Source organism: Bombyx mori, chromosome 22 (assembly GCF_030269925.1).
Source record: "Bombyx mori chromosome 22, ASM3026992v2".
Classification (NCBI taxonomy): domain Eukaryota; kingdom Metazoa; phylum Arthropoda; class Insecta; order Lepidoptera; family Bombycidae; genus Bombyx; species Bombyx mori.
The window spans coordinates 16,938,434-16,947,905 of record NC_085128.1 but is presented as its reverse complement, the minus strand read 5'-3'; the positions used below and the strand labels follow the sequence as shown (position 1 = coordinate 16,947,905).

Genomic DNA, 9,472 nt, shown 5'->3' with positions numbered 1-9,472 from the left:
AAGAATAATACTAATATTAACTCAATGTAGAATAAGAAATTGTAAATTGCCTGTGGAAAGGAGATTTGCATATAAATCAAGAAAGAAGCTTTCCTCTCTGTGAAATCAAATACCAGAGACAAGATAAAAGCCAAAAATGATGTGAAAGCAAAAGTTGTACTTATTACAGCTTTCATTGTCTCAGAATTTGACACTACAATATTCTAAGTCTAATTGTAACTAGAGGTCCCGCAGTAGTCGAAATTCGACTATAATTAATTGGAATTGTAAGTTTGTACACTATTATGATTGTATTTTATACTTCTATAATCACAAATTTCGTCAAACTAGTCTATAAAAAAATATTAATAAAGACAATCAATATTTAATCTATTCTCAATTTGACCACAGACGTCAAGAACAAAAGTTTGACAATAAAAGTATGCATGCGTGTGTTCTTCAAATAAATGGTATGTAGTGTGTGTAATGTTTTCTTTATTGATTTAATGTATCTTTTATGCATTATTTAAAAAAAATATTAGCATTGTGCACTTCTTCTCTATATTCTCTATAAGTGTGGAAAATTTCATACTCCTCCGTCGGCGCAATTTTCGTAAAAAGGGATACAAAGTTTTTGCTTAACATATAGATAATAGTTTCTAAACGTTTTTAACTTTTTCGTGATTAAGTAAGACACCAAAATCCACCTCAATTCTTTGTGGGCGTTGATGAGTTTGTAACTTTTATATGAGATTCGAACATGTTTTACAACCGACAAGATTCGCCGACTACCAACTAATAGACAGTAAACAGCCAAGTTTTAAGACTCATAAAACTGGGGATGTCGCCGAAAAACTGAAGCTTATAGCGACCGATGCCAACAAGTGCGTTGACTGTAAATGTGATGTTTGACGTGTTTTGTGTTAGCCAAGGTATTTTGAATCATAAGGCTTGAATTTTTTTTTGTTGAACAAGTTTTTTTTAGAAAACACGATCAATTGGATCAGCCCGATCTGATTTGTCCTGATCTTCAGTTGTTACTATTGCCCACCCTGATTAAGTTAGGTAATTTACTTGAAGGCAGAAAGAGGTACAATGGTAGTATTACTTATCCTAATCAAGCTAGAAAGGCTTTCGAATAAACCGTTAGTCTCCAAAAATGGTGTTTTTAATCCCAGTGGCCTCAGAATGTGTGTGGAATAGACAATAGGAAAATAGCCTGCAGATAATACTGCTAAGGATATCACAGAAGTAGTACCATCTTGGATTTGTGATTCATAGTTACACAAACGGTTTTGGGTTTAATCAACCAAAAAATTTCAAATTAAAAAGGACCCATTTTTTTATTGCTTATATGAGTGGACGAGCTCACAGCCCACCTGGTGTTAAGTGGTTACTGGAGCCCATAGACATCTACAACGTAAATGCGCCACCCACCTTGAGATATAAGTTCTAAGGTCTCAATTATAGTTACAACGGCTGCCCCACCCTTCAAACCGAAACGCATTACTGCTTCACGGCAGAAATAGGCAGGGTGGTGGTACCTACCCGTGCGGACTCACAAGAGGTCCTACCACCAGTAATTACGCAAATTATAATTTTGCGGGTTTCATTTTTATTACACGATATTATTCCTTCACCGTGGAAATCAATCGTGAACATTTGTTGAGTAGGTATTTCATTAGAAAAATTGGTACCCGCCTGCGGGATTCGTACACCGGTGCATCGCTCAACACGAATGCACCGGACGTCTTATCCGTTAGGCCACGACGACTTCAAAACCTACTGGAGGAATCAATAAAGCGCAGTTTCAAATCAAGTGGTATCAAAAATATAAGGAGGAAGCTTCTCACGTTATTACTGAACCATTGAACATATAATAATATATTATGTGAACATGCTGCAGTTATATTTAGGTGATAATAAAATTCAACCGTGATAACTGCAAAGTTAAGATTTAAATTCGCTGTTATTTTATGTTTGATTTTCAAAACAAAAATGGACACAGGAAAGTCCGTTAATGCTTTACGACTTTTTTATTGCATTACGTAGACAAACTTGGAGTGCTGGTGTTTTGTGGTGATATCTCATAGACCTTGAGTCATGAGGTCGAAGTGCCAACTTTATTGTATAACATCTAGCCCACCCTTCGAACCGGAATCAATGATTTCCTCGTAGTCTGTGGACTAATTCGGTTTGTTTACTTTCAGAATCGGACCCGACGACAGAGTGACGTTTGTGAAGATAGATGAAGGTGCCCCCGTTATACATTTATCGGTAACCCACTTATCGTGTTTTTGGTGAAATATAATACAGTTTTTCGGTTTTCATGTAAGCTTGATTGCCTTGACTAGATAAAACGACTATGAGGTAATTATTAATGTAGACCTTAACAGACCTTTCCCATTGCTATTTACTGCAGATTTGGAATGTTTTTTGATCACTAAGGTTAATTTCGATTTGGATTGGTCACACTTTGAGAAAGCCCGATACCCACCTATCAAAGAGAGCACTGACCTGGAAAGTGTCTGGCAAAAGGAAGAGAGGCCGCCCCAGAACAACTTGGCGTCGCTCGGTGGAGCAGGAGCTAGGGGTCTTGGGCATGACGTGGGAGGAGCTAGAACAGACTGCCCAAGACCGATATAAATGGAAAAATTTGATTCGAGCCCTACACCCCAGCAGAGGGTAATAGGAGAGAATAATAATAAAAAAAGGTTAATTTCTGTTTAACATGTAACTGATTAGACATACAAGATTAGGGTCTGCATTATTGACACGAGATGACTGAGCAGTAAAGTTTTTCTTTTAAATGAACCCGTGACCACACTCTTCCTTTATGTACACTATAAAAAACACCCTTTTGTTAAATCTACTTTGACGTCACTTATCATTTCTTGATTGTACTATGTTTAAAAAATTGATCGGTACTACAAGTAATCGTGGTCTAAAGACGCGGTGTACTCAAATTGTAGAAGGACGTACGCATACGTCACTGGTGGTAGGACCTCTTGGGAGTTCACACGGGTAGGTACCACCACCCCGCCTATTTTCGCCGTGAAGCAGTAATGCGTTTCGGTTGAAGGGTGGGTTAGCCGTTGTAACTATACTGAGGCCTTAGAACTTATATCTCGAGGTGGGTGGCGCATTTACGTTGTAGATGTTTATGGGCTCCAGTAACCACTTAACATCAGGTGGGCTGCGAGCTCGTCCATTCATCTAAGCAATAATAAAAAAAAGCGTTGTAAACGCACTTTGGATGAACGCAGTTGCTCCAGGTAGTATGGATACACTCTACTCTGGTGGCGAGGGGGTGCGATGGTAAAAATGAGATGATGGAATCATCTTAAACAACTCCTCAGAGCACTCCCCATGAAACATACGGTACAAAATACAGAAAGAACTGAAGTCTCTCCGCAAAGTCAGAGGTTCCAAACGATCTACCCAATATCAGTGCCTACCAAAATGCCCTTGAAAGTACGAAAAAGCTTTCGCGAGCACATTTTATTTCTCATTAATTAATTACTGTACATAGCAACTGGCTTTATTAGTAAATAAAATACGCGCTTTATGTCACAAGTACGAACTAATTTACACAAATGCGTGCTCAAACTTAGATGTACTAAACAGATTACATCATATATCGGAAATAGATATTCCATTAAGTAGAGAGTAAGGTTTAAAGGGCGGGGCAGCTATTGTAACTATAATTGAGACCTTAGAACTTATATCTCGAGGTGGGTGGCGCATATACATTGTAGATATCTATGGGCTCCAGTAACTACTTAAGACCAGGTGGGCTATAAGCTCGTTCACCCATCTAAGCAATAAAAAAAAGAGAATGTTGCGGATCCGCACAGGTAGATGTCACCTATAGACCTATATACCTTAAAGCTATATCGCCAAGCAGTCATGCATGGGGATTTGAAAGTTGGAAAATATGCTCGAAGGAATTGCTAGAGATTATACTTTCATCTCCCCTACATATCGCACCGGCCGCCACCAGAGCAGAGCTCATCCATACTATATAGTACTACTGTGTTCATCCGCTGTGCGTTTCTAGAGATCTTTTCCCACGTCCTTACGAATCCATCAGATCAAATAACTCTTGCATTAGACGCCTTCAGCTTTAACACTAGGAGTAGGCTTAGGGACCCCGGCAACCCTACTCGTCGAACTCGGCAAAGAGTTCGAAGTGCAACCTAACCCATGCATCAGCCCGCTGAATTTCTCGCCGGATCTTCTTAGCGGGTCCTGATTCTGATCCGGTAGTAGATTCAATCGTGAAGCAGTAGCTCTTGAGTTGTCACGTCTCTTTTGGAGGCGCTCGGGCAATTGTTGGCAAATCCCACCCCTCTTGACTGAGCCTTTGTTCGCCCACCTGATCTGGTGAAACTAAAAAGACCTCTGGACCACCAGTAATCTCTAATTCATAAAAAAAAGATCTTTTCTGCCACATACTATCTACTTTGGAATGAAAAGTTGTCCGTGGTATTTCCCGAGTGCTAAAAAGCTTTCACTTGACACAGCCTTCTTCGTACTAAGCCTCAGTTGAGGACAGTCCTCAACAGTAGGTACAGTATGGACTGGGCTAGCATTGCTAATGTCTATGAGCGACGGCTGTCGATGACTGGCATTCCACCTGTGAGGTTCCGAAAGCTGAAAGACATCCCAATGGCGTCACCCACCTTGAGGTATGACATTGAAATCTCACTAGTGGGAAATGCGGGTTTCATTTCCTAGAGACCAGAGCACACACGTACGTTGAGCAGTAGAAGCCTTGACATGAGTTCGAATTCTCAATTGCATTTTATAACAGCTATCATGTTTTTTTTTTTTATTGCCTTTCGAGCATACGGCCCACCTGATGGTGAGTGGTTACCGTCGCCCATGGACTTCAGCAATGCCAAGGGCAGAGCCAAGCCGCTGCCTACCGCTTAATACTCAAACCAAAAAGCATGACTGTTTCACGGCGTAAATAGGCAGAGTGGTGCCAACTACACATGCAGGCTTGCAATACGTCAGCCTACACGTCATACATATATCTACTTATATACTAATATAATTATGAATCTACAGTGGTTTTTACGGATGTTCCGTTATCACTACTGAACCATGCATCCGATTGACTTGAAACTTGGTATCCATGTAGAAAAAACATGTACTTCATTAAGCCTATCCATTGATAGGCTAATATTTATATGAGTGGTTTAGAGTTTATTTTTACTGGTGGTAGGACCTCTTGTGAGTCCGCGCGGGTGGGTACCACCACCCTGCCTATTTCTGCCGTGAAGCAGTAATGCGTTTCGGTTTGAAGGGTGGGGCAGCCGTTGTAACTATACTTGAGACCTTAGAACTTGTATCTCAAGGTGGGTGGCGCATTTACGTTGTGGATGTCTATGGGCTCCAGTAACCACCTAACACCAGGTGGGCTGTGAGCTCGTCCACCCAACTAAGCAATTAAAAAAAAAGAAAAAAGAGTAGATTAAGTTAGTTGGACTCCCTAAAAATAATGACAATAAATAATAATGTTAGTTTTAAACATGCAGCGAAGCGGGCGAGTACGGCTAGTACAATATATACCTAGGCATACCATGCTCAGGTATATTTATAACGGTTAATTAAATTTTACTTCAATAAAGATATATATGCTTTAATCTCTATTTTAATCTCCGTCTACTGCGGATAATTTTGTTAATGAAAACGCAAAACTCAAAAGAACTTGTAGGACGTAGGCGTTACTTTTAATATTATGTTAATATTATTTTTCTTATTAAAATGTGGATGTTGGATGATGTTGTTCTTTATTAATTTTATTTTTAATCTATCCATTTTATAAATCTTTATTACCTTCGTATTTGTGGTCATATTTGCACAGCAACCGAACTAATCTGAACTTAATTAGTAGTACTAGCAGTAGTCGGAGTCTGGGCTCGGTGGCTTATATTAGGATAGGGTTTTACCCAGCAAATGACCGCTGAGAACTATAAATGATGATGATGTTAGTATTGCTTACACCCGGATACGCATGGACTACAAATGAAAAGACAAACAACAATATAAAATTATCCTTCTGTGTTAGAGAATGAGAGTTAATAAAATTATCGCTGAAGTTCTTACTGGTGGTAGGACCTCTTGTGAGTCCGCGCGGGTAGGTACCACCACCCTGCCTATTTCTGCCGTGAAGCAGTAATGCGTTTCGGTTTGAAGGGTAGGGTAGCCGTTGTAACTATACTGAGACCTTAGAACTTATATCTCAAGGTGGGTGGCGCGTTTACATTGTAGATGTCTATGGGCTTCAGTAACCACTTAACACCAGGTGGGCTATGAGCTCGTCCACCCATCTGAGCAATAAAAAATAAATAAATAAAAGTAGAAAGAAGTAAGTGTAAAACCATTTAAATCGTTGAATAAAATAAATTACTCCGCAAAGTAGTCTCACATGTTCGCGATAAACTCCGTCGTCAAGTAGTGAAAAGTACAGCCACTCACAGCAACTGAAGTCCACGTCTACGAGAAAAAGCTGAACAAGTTAGTGCGTAAAGAAATGATGTATATACATTCCATACATTAATTATTAACGCACACACTCCACTTAAACCGAACGTCGGAGCGTCAATTCGTGCAGCCAAAAAGGTTAAAAATTTTAATATGAACCTAATGATGACCGAGCTTTGCTCGGTTTTTTTTTTCGATAACGCCATCTTGTTGTGTCTTTAAAGCGGTTAGTTGCCCTCAATTAAGAAAAATAGTATTATTATTCGCCAATAGATGTCAGGAAGAGTGGATTATTGACAACATTTTCTGAAAATAAATCGGAGCTAGATCGATTTATCGCCCCCGAAATCCCCTATATACTAAATTTTATGAAAATCGTTGGAGCCGTTATAAGATAAGATAAGATAACAGAACAATGGGGTTTTGGTGTGCTCGATGCCGATGTGTGAATGAGTTCCCGTTCAGTGTGGTCAATAGATATCACAAAGTGAATGAAAATGAGCACTCCGCTCGCTCTATACTTGGTAGTGATTGATGCTCATGTACATAATATGATGCAATGCTAAGATCTTTGCCAAGCTAACAAACACACTTTCCAAATGTCGTTTCAAGTACTAAATATAGTTCAAAAACAATGCGAGAAGTATTTCATTCTAAAACCTATTGACTTTTAGAAGAAGATATGTGCTTTAAATGCACTGTTAATAAAACAAGAGGTCCTACCACCAGTAATTACGCAAATTATAATTCTGCGGGTTTGACTTTATTACACGATGTTATTCCTTCACCGTGGAAGTCAATCGTGAACATTTGTTAAGTACGTATTTCAATAGAAAAATTGGTACCCGCCGGCGGGATTCGAACACCGTTGCATCGTTACATACGATTGCACCGGACGTCTTATCCTTTAGGCCACGACGACATATATTATGCATGGTATGTAGTGTGTGTAATGTTTTCTTTATTGATTTAAAGTATCTTATTATTTTAAAAAAATATTAGCATTGTACACTCCTTCTCTATATTGTCTATGAGTGTGAGAAAATTTCATACTCCTCCGTCCGCGCAATTTTCGTAAAAAGGGGTACAAAGTTTTTGCTTTACGTATTATTATAATAAAATGATAAGATGATATTATTTATTTATATAAACTTACTAACAGATAAACGTTGCGTTATTACATATTGTTAATAGGCATAAATAAACGCATTGCTCTTAGTTCGTTCATTAAATTGGGTCACGTATAGAATTCGGGTCGGAATCTCGATGTGCCTTTCGACACGACGCAAAATTGAATATTATGTGAAAATTGATTGATACTTGTTTGTAGCAATGTATTCGGACGTTTTTATGCAGAACCGATTCATCAAAATTGTATCTAAGTTATCTATATACATAAAAATGAATTGCTGTTCGTTAGTCTGGCTAAAACTCGAGAACGGTTCGACCGATTTAGCTAATTTTGGTCTTCAATTATTTGTGGAAGTCTAAAGAAGGTTCAAAAGGCAGATAACATGAAAATGCTCGGAATTAAATAAAAATAACAATTTTGTTTTTCTTTTCAGGACGGATTTCTTTTGTTTGTTTAAAGTTTATTTTATGTAAAAGTTTAGGTCTTTTATTTATCGATTCAGCCACTACGAAGTCTGCCGGGTCAGCTAGTTTTAGATAAGATATAAAAAACTTACCGAGACTAATAAGCATAATGTGGTTACTGTTTTTATTAATAAATGCAAAATTTCAACAATAGAGATAGAAAGTCGAATGGTCAAATTATAATAGGTTTTAATGCAGTAAAAAAATTGAGGCAAAATTGTTTTTATTTAATTGTTCCTTCAAAATAAAATTGATCCCTGAATTTTAAAAAAGGATACTTGGAAGCGTCTTGACGGAGCTTCGAAATAAATTTTATGTCATTTAACATCAAGTGGGTCGAGAGCTTGTCTCCTCATCTTTTTCTTACTAATCAGTAACAAACTCAAAACAAGTCGGTACCACTCTGTCAAGTGAAATGTTATGCTAATTAAATTACAGAACTATTTTAAACATCTTATCTCCCCATCTAGTGCTATAAAAATCAAAAAAGATGTGTGGTGTCGTGGGACACCGGATAGGAACGAAGTTCCTCATGATAAAAATATTAATTTTAAGTTCTATTCGAGGTATAAAGAAAATAATTATTCGGGTATACATTTTTTATTATGATTTTTTTATTGATAAAAATACATAAAAACTACTTTACAAAGTTATCAACTTTATTTTATTCACAATGATTTATAAAAAATATATAATAATAATATACAAAGAAACAGCTATTTATAATAAATCATAATAATAACCGTCATCACGTAGACTATAAATTAGACACTGTATAGCCATCATACTAAAACTATACATAAATAATAAAAATCTTACGTTACGGACGTTTTTTCCCGGTTAGGGTACCCCTCCGCATCTTCCCATAAGGAACTTCGTTCTAACAATGAAAATAAAAACTAGTTATGCTAATATGCAGTATATGTAGGTCTAAAGTCTAAATTGAGATCCGTGAGATTGAGTGTACGAACGTAGCTATTACTACAGTCAGAAAATCGAACGTAATCCAACGATTGCATTTCTTTGAAATTTGTGTAAAAATGCGGCTAGATCTGGCACAACGCGATCACATTCTGAATCGAATATCCATGCGCTACCGAGAAAGCCATTAATGCAAAACAGCCAAAATCAAAGACCAGCGAGCTCTGGGCAAAAGTCCAATTCATTCCACTTCAGAATGAACCGATTACCTGAATATCGATGAGTCTGCTGACATTTCTGAATTATATCTCCATTTTGAATATTTTACAATACGATCACATAGAATTATTACGGATATATTTTGAAAATCTTTTGTATTTAATTGAACTGCATAGTCTCCTTAGAGTCGAAATAGTAAGCCAGCCGATTCTACTATTATGCTCCCCGAATCCTGATCACGCAAGAGCCAGTCACCGTCGAC

General features: G+C 37.7%; 1 long non-coding RNA gene across 1 annotated transcript; it reads left to right on the top strand.

The window, feature by feature from the left end:
* The first annotated feature begins 407 nt into the window (after positions 1–407).
* LOC134201009 (uncharacterized) lies at positions 408–2,314 on the top strand. The gene is made up of 2 exons (XR_009976159.1): positions 408–449; positions 2,190–2,314. It is a non-coding gene; the product is annotated as an uncharacterized LOC134201009 (long non-coding RNA).
* Positions 2,315–9,472: the final 7,158 nt, after the last annotated feature.